We start from the raw sequence: 12,328 nt of genomic DNA, 5'->3' as shown, positions 1-12,328 counted from the left end.
ATTAGCAATGTCATCGTCTTTTAATTACTAGTAAAAATAAATTATTCTTTTCCAGATTTCAAACGGATTTACACTTACACCACTTTCAAAGTAACAGAATGTGAAAATGATTTTAAAATAAAACATTAAATTGGCATTTTAACAAAAACAACTTTTTTTAAAAATTTATATAAAATGTTTTAGAAAACAAAATGAAAACTTTTCAATATTTGTACAGCTGATGCTATTTAAATTATATTAATTACAACTTTACCTGCTATTTTGTTTTAATAATAACTAGGAGAAAGTTTTTTAATGAAATTGTTATTCCATATTAACAGTGTTGTGCATAATAAATACATTCCGAAACTTTACTATTTTTCTTCCGTTTAACGTTTTGCGATTTCTTAGGTGTTTCCTGCGAAAACTAAGAATATTTGCCAAAAAGTGAAAAATGTTTTTAGATACCAGTTTAAAGATTATTTGAGCGTATTGTGTCAGTGTGCGACTTCAGTTCGATTACGGCCAGTCCAGATTGACTTAACTCCCGATTGGAGCGAATAAGTTTTTAGATTCCGCAGCTTTGTAGGCAATAAAAATGCTTGGTACTTACTTGCAATTCTATCTTAGCTTTGGCCATGGTTGCAATAATGCTTTTGGAGCTTTCTTGGTAAATCAGGAAGGCATAGAGCTATTACGTAAAGCCTAAAGAGTTTCCTCTGAAAGTTCCAGACACATGACTGACTTTAACCGAGGATATTTGTATTATTTAGAAGAAAACAAGGATATTTTCAGGAAAATTACTGACTTTCAGTCGAAAACGTTACTGGCTTTCAGCGGAAAAGTTCTTGTTTTTTGGAAGATATGTTACTGGCAGAAATCGGGCACATCAGCTTAGCTGCCAATTATTTTTCAGGAACGTTTCTGAATAGTTTTTGGAGTGTGATACATATAAAAACGAAGCATAGGAGTTGACTATAGTATAATTTTTGAACTAAAGATCATATTAAGTTCAAAAAACTTGATAACTCACTTTTGGCAATGATATTTTTTCTATACAGCACGTTGAATATTAAAAAAAAAAACTTATTTTCATTGATTCAGTTCATATATATATATATATATATATATATATATATATATATATATATATATATATATATATATATATATATATATATATATATATATATATACACTAGTCGACCCGTGTGGAACTCCGCACTGTACTTCGAATCGCTTCATAAGGCGTTTCGCTCTTCTAAATTTTCAAAGAAAGAATATTATGAAGAAAAACCGAAAAAAGTAAATGGAAAAAAGTAAGCGCACAAGAGAAGGCATGTAATTTGAAGAATCAATAACAAAACCTCGTTAAATACAACGTTGTGATAATTTGATCATCGCTCCCCTTTTGGTTGTACGTATTTTCAATGCAAATATAAATATCATTAAAAGTGTGGCTGAGTGACACGTGAAAAATCAGTAATTTTGCATGTGAAAAAACAGGTTGTGGCAAATACAGTCCTGCCCATGTGAGCATCTGACGGAAAAAAAGAAACATTAAAGAGATATTTAGTGGCACGGATTCGAACTGGTGCCATTCTGATTAACAGTACGACGCTCCAACAAACCTAGCAACTGTGCCTTCCTTTTCGAATGCTATTCCTTGAAGGAATGCGTAATAAAACACAGTAAAAAAATTTTCGCCGAAAAAAATATAATAAAATTATGCGTCTATGTTTTGTCATTAGCCAGCATGATACGATTTAAAATTATTCGTAAAACATGGAATTTGATTAAAGAATGAGGAAGATCTCACGTAGCGATTGAAACAAACATTCTAGAGAAGTAATAAATTCGGTTGAAAAAATAAGTGTTTTTATTTTTGTATATTCAACAATTTCCCATAGCAGGCTTCTTTAACCTGTACGGCTTAAAAGTCCGCACTTGTTTTTCTTTTAATCGAACACTTAAAATTCAAAACCAAAATCAGTTGAACTGAGTCCGTTTTTTAAGTGTAATTTTTCGAAAGTAGACAAAATGTTTTTTTTTCCTCCAGCCGAAAGCAGAGGAGTAGAAAATGATTTCTTACTAATGAAGTTGATAATAATTTTAATGTTTTATATCGTATTCGAATAAATAATTAAAGATTTACTGGTTGAAACTCGCAGTTTTAATTTGGCGTAGTATTTTTCATTTGTACAAAAGTTCGAACACTGCTATTAGAAAAATCTACATTTCAGCATACAATGAAAGTGTTTTTCTGCACAAAAATGATTCCCTTGAGGTATATCTAATCCTTTTTTTTATGCTTACATTATGCTCAGTAGTCTGGATGGAGTCAAAGCTTAAAAAAAAGGGAAGAACATCCTTCGATTAGCAGTCAACTTATCTGAATGATAACTGTAGCCTGCATAAAGGAGTCGAAACACCAAATAGCATTCCCACTGCATTTATTTTATTACGTGTGTTATCTGTTGTATGTTATGAGTACATGTAATGCGTAATATTACTGTGAATTTGCTATTATGTCGGACTGCCCGAACTGGACCGAAGTACAGACAGTTTATAGCCGAACGCTCTTCCGAAAAAAAACAGGTAATTTTAAACTTTTTTTCTTGCCGAGAAGTGTTTTTATTTTTAAAATTTTTTACAATTTGTTATCGCAGGCTGTTTGAACCGTTATGACTTAGATGGCAGCACGTGTTCATCATTTAACAGCACAGTTAAAATACAAAATAATTTGAACTAAGTTCTTTTTTAAGCGTAGCTTTTCAAATGTAATAAAAATGTGATACGCTATTTGTTTGTTTTTTTTTTTTCAAAAAGAAGAAATATATATATATATATTACCTTTTAAATTGAGGTAGTATTTTTTTATTTGTACAAAGAGTCAAAAACTCATTAGAAGAATCTATATTTGAACATACGATTTATTATATTTTATTGAACAAAAAACAATTCCAATGTAGTCTGAAATCTTAAACCTGATACTTATATTTTCGCTTACATTATGCTTTAATTTTCTTCCCGGAGCCAAAGCTTTAAAAAGAAAAAAAAAACCCTTACAATTGAGTATCAAGTTAGCTCCGTGTTGCATCAAGTTTTCATAACAGCTAGGAGCGTTTTTACCTCATGTATTCCCTCATATTTGTTATTCACTGTTCATGTAATGCGCGATATTTTTCTAATTTTTTGATGCAGATTGTCCGGACGTGGGCCCGAACACGCATTCTCCTGGTTACCAGTCGAACGCTCTGCCGATCAAGCCATTCAGCTCTGTCGGTAACAGTGCAAGTTAAAGTTATAAATTTAACCGAAAACCTCATTCTGGTTCTTTAAAACAGGTTTTTTGCCCGAAAAAACAATTTTTAGACCATGGGTCGATTTTTCGTCAGTAGCCTGCACGATAAGCTTTAAAATAAGGTGTAAATCAAAGAAATCGATCAAGACTTGAGGAAAATCTCGCGTAGAAACCAAAAACAGGCTACAGAAATTATATATATATATATATATATATATATATATATATATATATATATATATATATATATATATATATATAAAAAGAATGAGAAAAGTGAAGTCGAGAAAATAACTCTTAGTAAAATGATTCGTTATGCAACGAAACTCTGGGTTTTGTACGATATCCTAACTTTTGATTAGGGAAAAAATAGTCAAAAAATATGCAGTTGTACATTTAATTTTATCACTTTAGAGGAAAATGTTCATCGTTCATATTTAGTTAAAATATTTGAACTAAATAATGTCTTTGTGCGGAAAGTGAACGTTCACTAATAACCACTTTCAGTTGTCCTGTTTACAATGTCAGAAATTATGTAAACTTGTACTGCGGAAAAAATGACATTTTCAAAAATTTTGGTTTGTCGAACTGCTTATTTATAAAGGTTCACACCATATTGCATTTATAACTGTCATTAACTTACTTTTTGTGAAACATGGACTAACTGTAATTTCAATTTAAAGGGAATATATAGTAAAAGAGGATTTAAAACATTCTAAAGTAATGCGTATTAAGTAAATATTTAAAAGCGGATGCATTTTTGCTGCGATAGTGCAGCGGAGCCTTGAACAGAGGTACGGTGGATACAATATAAAGTTGAACACTAGAAAGACGGAAGAGGTCTCTGTGACCTCTGGCATAGCTTGTTGCTCAATTCATCGATTAATAACCAACTGAAAGTGATAGAACTGTTTGGTTTTTCATAATATGAGCCTCTTTGCTTACTAATTTAATCATTTAGTCATTTGCCTCCTCGTAGAAGTGTAAGTATTGAACCTTTTACCTAGAAAAATGGAAGGGATCACAGGGGATCCTGAGGCCTTTTTCAATGATTTTTCAATACAAAGCGAGATCATTTTACTTTCTCCTGCTTACTGTATCATAAAAAAAGAACTATTCATTCTATATAGTTTCCCTTTTTTCTTCCAATTTTTACAGTTGGGTGGAATTCAAATTGCGAAATGCTGCCGAGTGCCCACGAGCCAAACTGCAGGAATTGATCTTCGTAAGTGAAACCATCACTTAACGGTTGGTGTGTAGAGACATTACCAAAATTATTATGCATTTAGCCATAAGAGGATATGTGTAGGGCATATGGACTTATTCAAGAAGAAATTTATTAAGAATTTACTCGAAAAGCAAAATAAGGCCAAACTGGTACCTTCAGTCTTTCTAAGCTATACGCAGTTTTAGAGTCTTTTTAGTGTTAAGGACCTTTACAAAGCAATTTTAAGTAAAAATATAATGAATGATGTTTAAAAAAAAGTACAAATAAAAACAAAAAAATTGCACGCGTCGTTTCGAAGCAGCAAGTAACCCGTTTTGCAGCGCAAGAAGAAAAAAAAAAGTGAGGTTGGTGATGAAGATATCCGAAAAGAGGTTTAATTTCGAAAGTTTAAAATTTATTTAAAAAAAAGATATTTTTACTTTCCTCTGTATCTAATATCTGGAAGAAAGTATTGGATTCGTGCGAATTTTCGAGTTTCGAACTTTGACGGAATCGAGCGTTTTGAGGTATGCTGAGCCCATTTCGAACATTTTTGGAAAATGCCTGTCTCTCTCTGTGTGTGTGTGTCCGTGTGTGTGTGTCGCGTATGTATGTGATCAGTTATTTGTGGCCGCTCTACAACAAAAGCTACGGCATGAAATCGAACGAAATTTGGTAAACATATGTGCCCCTATGTGAACTTGTGCCGATAGGTTTTTGGCGCGAGTTCCTCCAAGGGGGGGTGGAGCAATGAGACGTTTCTTGAGTTATGCGTGCCTGCTATTCCCCAGGAAGTAACTAGCGGAATCAAACAAAATTTGGTCCATATGTTGCCCTTAACACGTACAGGTGCTGATTCAATTATGGTGTCCATAGCTCAAACGGGGGTTGAGCTATAGAACGTTTTTTGTCGTCAGTGACTCCTGTATCTCAAACATTTATCGACAAGTAGCCCTTAGAGGGTGTAAGAGCTGATTCTATTTTGGCGTCAACAGCTGAACTAGTATGTTGTGGCCATCACGAAACTTTCTTCTATATTTTTCTTTTTTTTTTTTTCTGATCCCTCCCCATGCTTGACGAGGAAGCAATATTCCCAACAAAAACAAAATTACACATGCAAAAACTTGACGACCATCTCAATGTCTGAATTATTGCAAAAGCAAAGCAAAGAGCGAAAATTGAAAGTTATTTTAAAAGCCTTGCTTGAATTAATTACAAATATTTTATTTGTTAACAAACATAAGATGGCAACAGTTAAAAATTTTAAATCATTGAGATAATATTTCCGATCATTTCCATACAATTAAAATCACGAGAAATACGCAGACGACAATCTATTACGATTTATCTTTCTTATTGTTGCATTAATAAAGCTATTTTTATTCGCAAAAAAAAAAAAAAAAAAAATCAACACCTCTTGGAGCGATTGGCGTCAAAATTGAACCAAAGCCTGTTTACGTATGGATTCACATATATTCCAAATTTCAACCAGAACGTAGCATTACTTCTTGAGATAGGGTACTCACAATGGAAAAAAAGAACGGGCGATTGCGCTACCCCCCCTTTTTAGCTGTTGACACCAAAATAAAATCAGCTCTTATACCCACTAAGGGCTACTTGCCGATAAATTTTTCTTTCATTCCGTTCATTATTTCTTGAGATACAGCAGTCACAATTGACGACAAAAAAACGTTCTATAGCTCAACCCCCGTTTGAGTTATTGACACCAAAATTGAATCAGCACCTGTTCCTAGTATTGGCAACATATGGACCAAATTTTGTTTGATTCCGCCAGTTACTTCCTGAGGAATAGCAAGCACGCGTAACTCAAAAAACGTTCCATTGCTCCACCCCCCTTGGAGGGATTCGCGCCAAAAACCAATGGGCACAAGTTCACATACGGGCACATATGTGTACCAAATTTCGTTCGATTTCATGCGGTAGTTTTTGCTGTAGAGCGGCCACAAAAAACTGGTCACACACAGACGTGACACACATACATACACACACACATACATACATACATACACACACACACACACAGACAGACAGACATTTTCCAAAAATAGTCGAAATGAACTCAGCACACCTCAAAACGTTCGAATCTGTCAAAATTCGAAATTCGAAAATTTGCACGAATCCAATACTTTCTTCTATATATTAGATATAGAAGAAAGTAAAAAGGGGTCGCGCAATTGAACATTTTTTTTTTTTCCCATTGCGAGTGCCATATCTCAGCAAGTAATGCTACGTTCTGGATGAAATTTGGATTAAATGTGAATCCATATGTAAACAGGCGTTGTTTCAATTTTGGCGCCAATCACTCCATGGGGGACTCATTTTTTTTCTGAATAAAAATAACTTTATAATTGCAACAAAAATAAATCGTATACGTTTATCTCGTGAGTTTAATTGCATGGAAATGATTGGAAATATTATCTCAATGATTTAAAATTTTTAACTGTTGCCATCTTGTGCTTGTTAACAAATAAATGTTTGTAATTATTTTAAGAAAGGTTTTTAAAATAATTTTCAATTTTCATTATTTGCTGCGCTTTTGAGATAAATCGGGAATTCGCAACTCCAGCGCTCGAATACGCTACCTTGCAGTGATTTACAAAACTGCCGGAAAAACTAAAACATTAACACATTGCGTTTCATGTAAGTCTGTTGACTTAAACATAGGCAGTTTGTTCTGAGTATTTATTAACGCAATCGATGTGTCTTGGATTGCTTTCAGCAACAGAAAGTGTTCGAGCTGCTCAAAAGAATGTTAGTTTTCATTATTTCCCTCTAAAAAGTGATTTGATTGAGAAATGGTGAAAGCGCGTTAACACCAGAAAACTCTGGATTAACAGCCTTGGATAACGTTATACCAGGTAAAAATTTTATTGTTTTGTGTAAATTTGTAAGCATATGGGTTTTTTTAATCTTAAATTAATTTAACAAACCATATTTTACAGCAGCATTTAGTTGGAATAGACAGTATGCAAAATTTTTTCGTGAATATATTATTGTAGAACGAAATGAAAAATGTTTAACCGAGAAAGAATTTATTTTGTTGCTTTTATTCTCAGCTGAAAGGTTTCGCCAAATTTGTTTAGGGTTATAGTTTTAGTATTGTGCGAGCTAAGTATCCTTGGCGAGATTTCGCGTTTTTAGTTAAACCATTTTTAATTTTTATCATGAGTGGAATAAAATGATAGTAAGATTACAGAATTCGATAAGTAAAAAGAAATATTATTCAGTTAACTGAAAAGAAAACTACCACCATATATCCGTGAGAATTTTGTTGATGATTCGCATAACATGACACAATTAAATCGTAGCTCAGAAATTAGAAAAATCGAAACAGAAAAATTTTAAATTAACCGATTCGGGAATTCGAGAGAAATAACTCAGCTACAAATGCAAAACAATAAGCGCTAGCCAAGCAAGGCAAAAAAGTATCATCTTCTTTCGATAATAATTTGTAATGTCATATTGAATTTTCTAGCATTAATTGTTATTCTTGTCAGGCCACAATTATTATTTAGTTTTATCAAAAACTGATAAATATCGAATTCAACATCGTGGAAATAGCTGCTTAGAACTACGAACTACGTAGTTTGCATTAATCTTTGACGTTTAGTAATGCTTCTTGAATTCTCATTTCTTTCTACGTGGGCCAGAATATCCACAAGACTTTGAAAATTAATTTAAAAAGAATAAAGCGAAACAATCATGCATACGAACAAAATTTACTAGACTTATTACCATTTTCTTCGTTACCACATGCGTTTGTTTTAGTTTTTTCGTTCGCCATTAGTCAGTGACTGCAGTGCCCCCTATAGTTCGTTGGAGTTGCGAATTGGGATGGTCGTCAAGTTTTGGCCTGTGTAATTTTGTTTTTGTTGGGAATACTGCTTCCTCGTCAAGTATGGGGAAGGATCAGAAAAAAAAAGAAAAATATAGAAGAAAGTTTCGTGATGGCCACAACATATTAGTTACAGTTGGATGGAATTCCAATTGCGAATTGCTGCCGAGTGCCCACCAGCCAACTGCTGGAATTGCTCTTTGTAAGTGAAAGTCTTATCAGGCTCAGTCATTTCCCAAAAGATCAAAGGCGCCGACTTGCCGGCAAGAAAGCGCTGTAGTATAACCGGGGAAAAATTTGTTTACATTAGTTAAAAAGTTATTTCTGCAGTAAAAAATGATGTTTCAATCTTTAAAGTAAAATTTCATTGATATGGTTGACTGATGCGTAGTACAGGGTGAATTGATGCCTTAACGCCGTACCAGTTCTGCTTTTTAGGGAAAATAAATTCCCTTTTCAGGAAAAGCTGGTCTCAACTCAGGATTCAATTTTTACTTTCTTCTATATCTAATATATAGAAGAAAGTATTGGATTCGTGCAAATTTTCGAATTTCGAATTTTGACAGATTCGAACGTTTTGAGGTGTGCTGAGTTCATTTCGACTATTTTTGGAAAATGTCTGTCTGTCTGTGTGTGTGTGTATGTATGTATGTATGTATGTGTGTGTGTATGTATGTGTGTCACGTCTGTGTGTGACCAGTTTTTTATGGCCGCTCTACAGCAAAAACTACCGCATGAAATTGAACGAAATTTGGTACACATATGTGCCCGTATGTGAACTTGTGCCCATTGGTTTTTGGCGCGAATCCCTCCAAGGGGGGTGGAGCAATGGAACGTTTTTTGAGTTACGCGTGCTTGCTATTCCTCAGGAAGTAACTGGCGGAATCAAACAAAATTTGGTCCATATGTTGCCAATACTAGGAACAGGTGCTGATTCAATTTTGGTGTCAATAACTCAAACGGGGGTTGAGCTATAGAACGTTTTTTTGTCGTCAATTGTGACTGCTGTATCTCAAGAAATAATGAACGGAATGAAAGAAAAATTTATCGGCAAGTAGCCCTTAGTGGGTATAAGAGCTGATTTTATTTTGGTGTCAACAGCTAAAAAGGGGGTAGCGCAATCGCCCGTTCTTTTTTTCCATTGTGAGTACCCTATCTCAAGAAGTAATGCTACGTTCTGGTTGAAATTTGGAATATATGTGAATCCATACGTAAACAGGCTTTGGTTCAATTTTGACGCCAATCGCTCCAAGAGGTGTTGATTTTTTTTTTTTTTTGCGAATAAAAATAGCTTTATTAATGCAACAATAAGAAAGATAAATCGTAATCGACTGTCGTCTGCGTATTTCTCGTGATTTTAATTGTATGGAAATGATCGGAAATATTATCTCAATGATTTAAAATTTTTAACTGTTGCCATCTTATGTTTGTTAACAAATAAAATATTTGTAATTAATTCAAGCAAGGCTTTTAAAATAACTTTCAATTTTCGCTCTTTGCTTTGCTTTTGCAATAATTCAGACATTGGGATGGTCGTCAAGTTTTTGCATGTGTAATTTTGTTTTTGTTGGGAATATTGCTTCCTCGTCAAGCATGGGGAGGGATCAGAAAAAAAAAAAAAAAGAAAAATATAGAAGAAAGTTTCGTGATGGCCACAACATACTAGTTTCTCATTGGTGTTCGCTACTTGCAAAATGTACAAATTCTTCCCTGAAGCACAGTATGTCTTATTAAATAAAAGTTAATAAATACTATTTTCATTTTTCGGGATTCCGACTAAAATTTTTCAGATATTTAATGTGAGTAAATTCCGTACAGGGTTTAAACATTACTCTTCCTCTGAATTAAAAAGAAAAAGTCTAGAAAGGAACCCTTGTCGTTTATAAATTGTAATGTAATTTATTGCATATCTAAAAGAGATATTTAATGGCGCAATCGTTAAGATTTCGACAATAATCGTTTTATTCTGACAACATCGGTAAGAGTGCAATACATTTTCTCTTACGATATTTTTCCGTTCGAGGAACGTCACTTCGTTGGTGAGTTGTCTTCTCTCTACCTTGGCGAAAACTGAAAAATTACACTTACATTATCGCCGGCGAAATTTGAAAAATGAGGATTACATCACCGTTATGATTGCTTCTCTTTTCTTATTTTACAAATTTACATAACTTTTTAATTTTTATTTATGACTCGATTTATTTATTCAGCTGGTTATGTTACATAATAACGGAGAAGTTAAAATTGATTTTGCGTAATATTTTAACGATGTTTTTCATACTATTTAAACGCTCGTTTTTATGTGTTGAATAATTTTACTTTGTTTTGATTAAAAATCCACGAAAAAAAAAATAATAATGTACAGTTTCACCAAATTAATAAATTAAGTCATCAAAAAGAATCCAAAATTTTACTACATACATATTTATTGAAAATTAAAATGATCATTCCAATAAACGAAACAAGCCACGAAACGACAACAAAGTTTTAATAAAAGGTGAAATAATGCACTAAAAACTATATTAGACAACAATAAAAGTTTCATTATATTAAAACCAAAAGACCAAACACGGCGACAACAAATAAAATGAAAAATAATCGCCAAGATTACTTTTCTTGCCTTCTAATATTCGCATTAAAATTTGGGGGGAGGGGGGGGGGAATTATCACGACGGGTGGAACATGCCAAATCGTCGAAAACTTTTTCTATTGCTAAAATTGCTACCGCCATTGTTTGCTCTACAAGCATTTTGATGGAACTTTTATTGTTTTTTAATAAATTAAGGTTTTTACTTGGCAGATTATTCTTCAATTTTACGAGTCTTGTCGAATAACTTGTCTTGCTTAAAAGGTAAGCACTAAATTTTAAATTTCAGCAGCATTGTTTTCGGCAACGTTTGACTAGTTTGACGATTTTTTTTTAAACGCGCCAAATCTTTCCGTGTATGTTAATTCTTCGGCTAATTTTTACAACACACAAACAATGATGCTTTTTCTTCATTAAATTTCCACATAATGCTTAAGCATTTGAATACCATTTACATTTTTAACAGGTATTTATTTTTTTTATTATTGTTATTATTATTACATTTTATTTCATTTATTTTTTAAACAAGCAAAAGTTTAATTGAAACGATATTTGGAGGAAATTTTTTAACTGTTTTTCTAAATAATGAAAAGTAGGTTTATAAAAAATTTCTTGTAAAAAGTTGCCATCTTTTGATTTTTTGAAATTTCCATTGGCATGTTTTCCCTGGTGAATTCATTTTTGTTCCAATGTAAAATGTTATTTTTACTTTTGAGTGATTTAAATTTCTTCTTCTTTAACATACAACGTATTTCTTAATGATATGAATTGCAATGCATTCTGATCATTAAGAAATATTAACTATCAGTTTTATGTCTAAAATTGTATTTGATATGTTTTCCAAATTTTTTCTTTTAAAATCATTGCATCTCCTGGCATTTTCTCTGCATTTTATTATTTCTTATTGTGTAAAAAATGCTCAGAATTAATAAATGACTTTTAAAAATAAATAATTTTGAGTTCAACCTCAACGCTAAAAAAAATACTACAAGGCTTTTCAATGTTTCAATAAATATGTGTGCATTAATTGTGTTTAAAGAGAAGCATTAACTATTTCTTGCAAAACAAAAACTAAAAAAATACTTCTTTTTGATACAATTTATTGAGCATAGTTCATACGTTTAATAGACCTTATGGTTTCGTCCATAAGAAGTGATGTTTGATTTTATAGTTACGCATAATTTCCTTCAGGACAAAATTTTTGAATGAGTTCTTTTATTAATTAAAAGCAAAAATTAAACCAAATCCGAAAAAAAAGAAAGAAAAAAAAAAAGAAACGAGAAAGGAAAACAGCATGACCAAAGCATTTTATTAACTTGCATTTCCAAATAGCTAACTTCTTTTTGAGCTTGTTTGAAATAGTTATTTAATGCATAAATAATCTTTACTAATATT

Source organism: Uloborus diversus, chromosome 2 (genome assembly GCF_026930045.1).
Source record: "Uloborus diversus isolate 005 chromosome 2, Udiv.v.3.1, whole genome shotgun sequence".
NCBI classification, from domain to species: Eukaryota; Metazoa; Arthropoda; class Arachnida; order Araneae; family Uloboridae; genus Uloborus; species Uloborus diversus.
The sequence above is the reverse complement of the archived record's forward strand: the minus strand, read 5'-3'. Positions refer to the sequence as shown.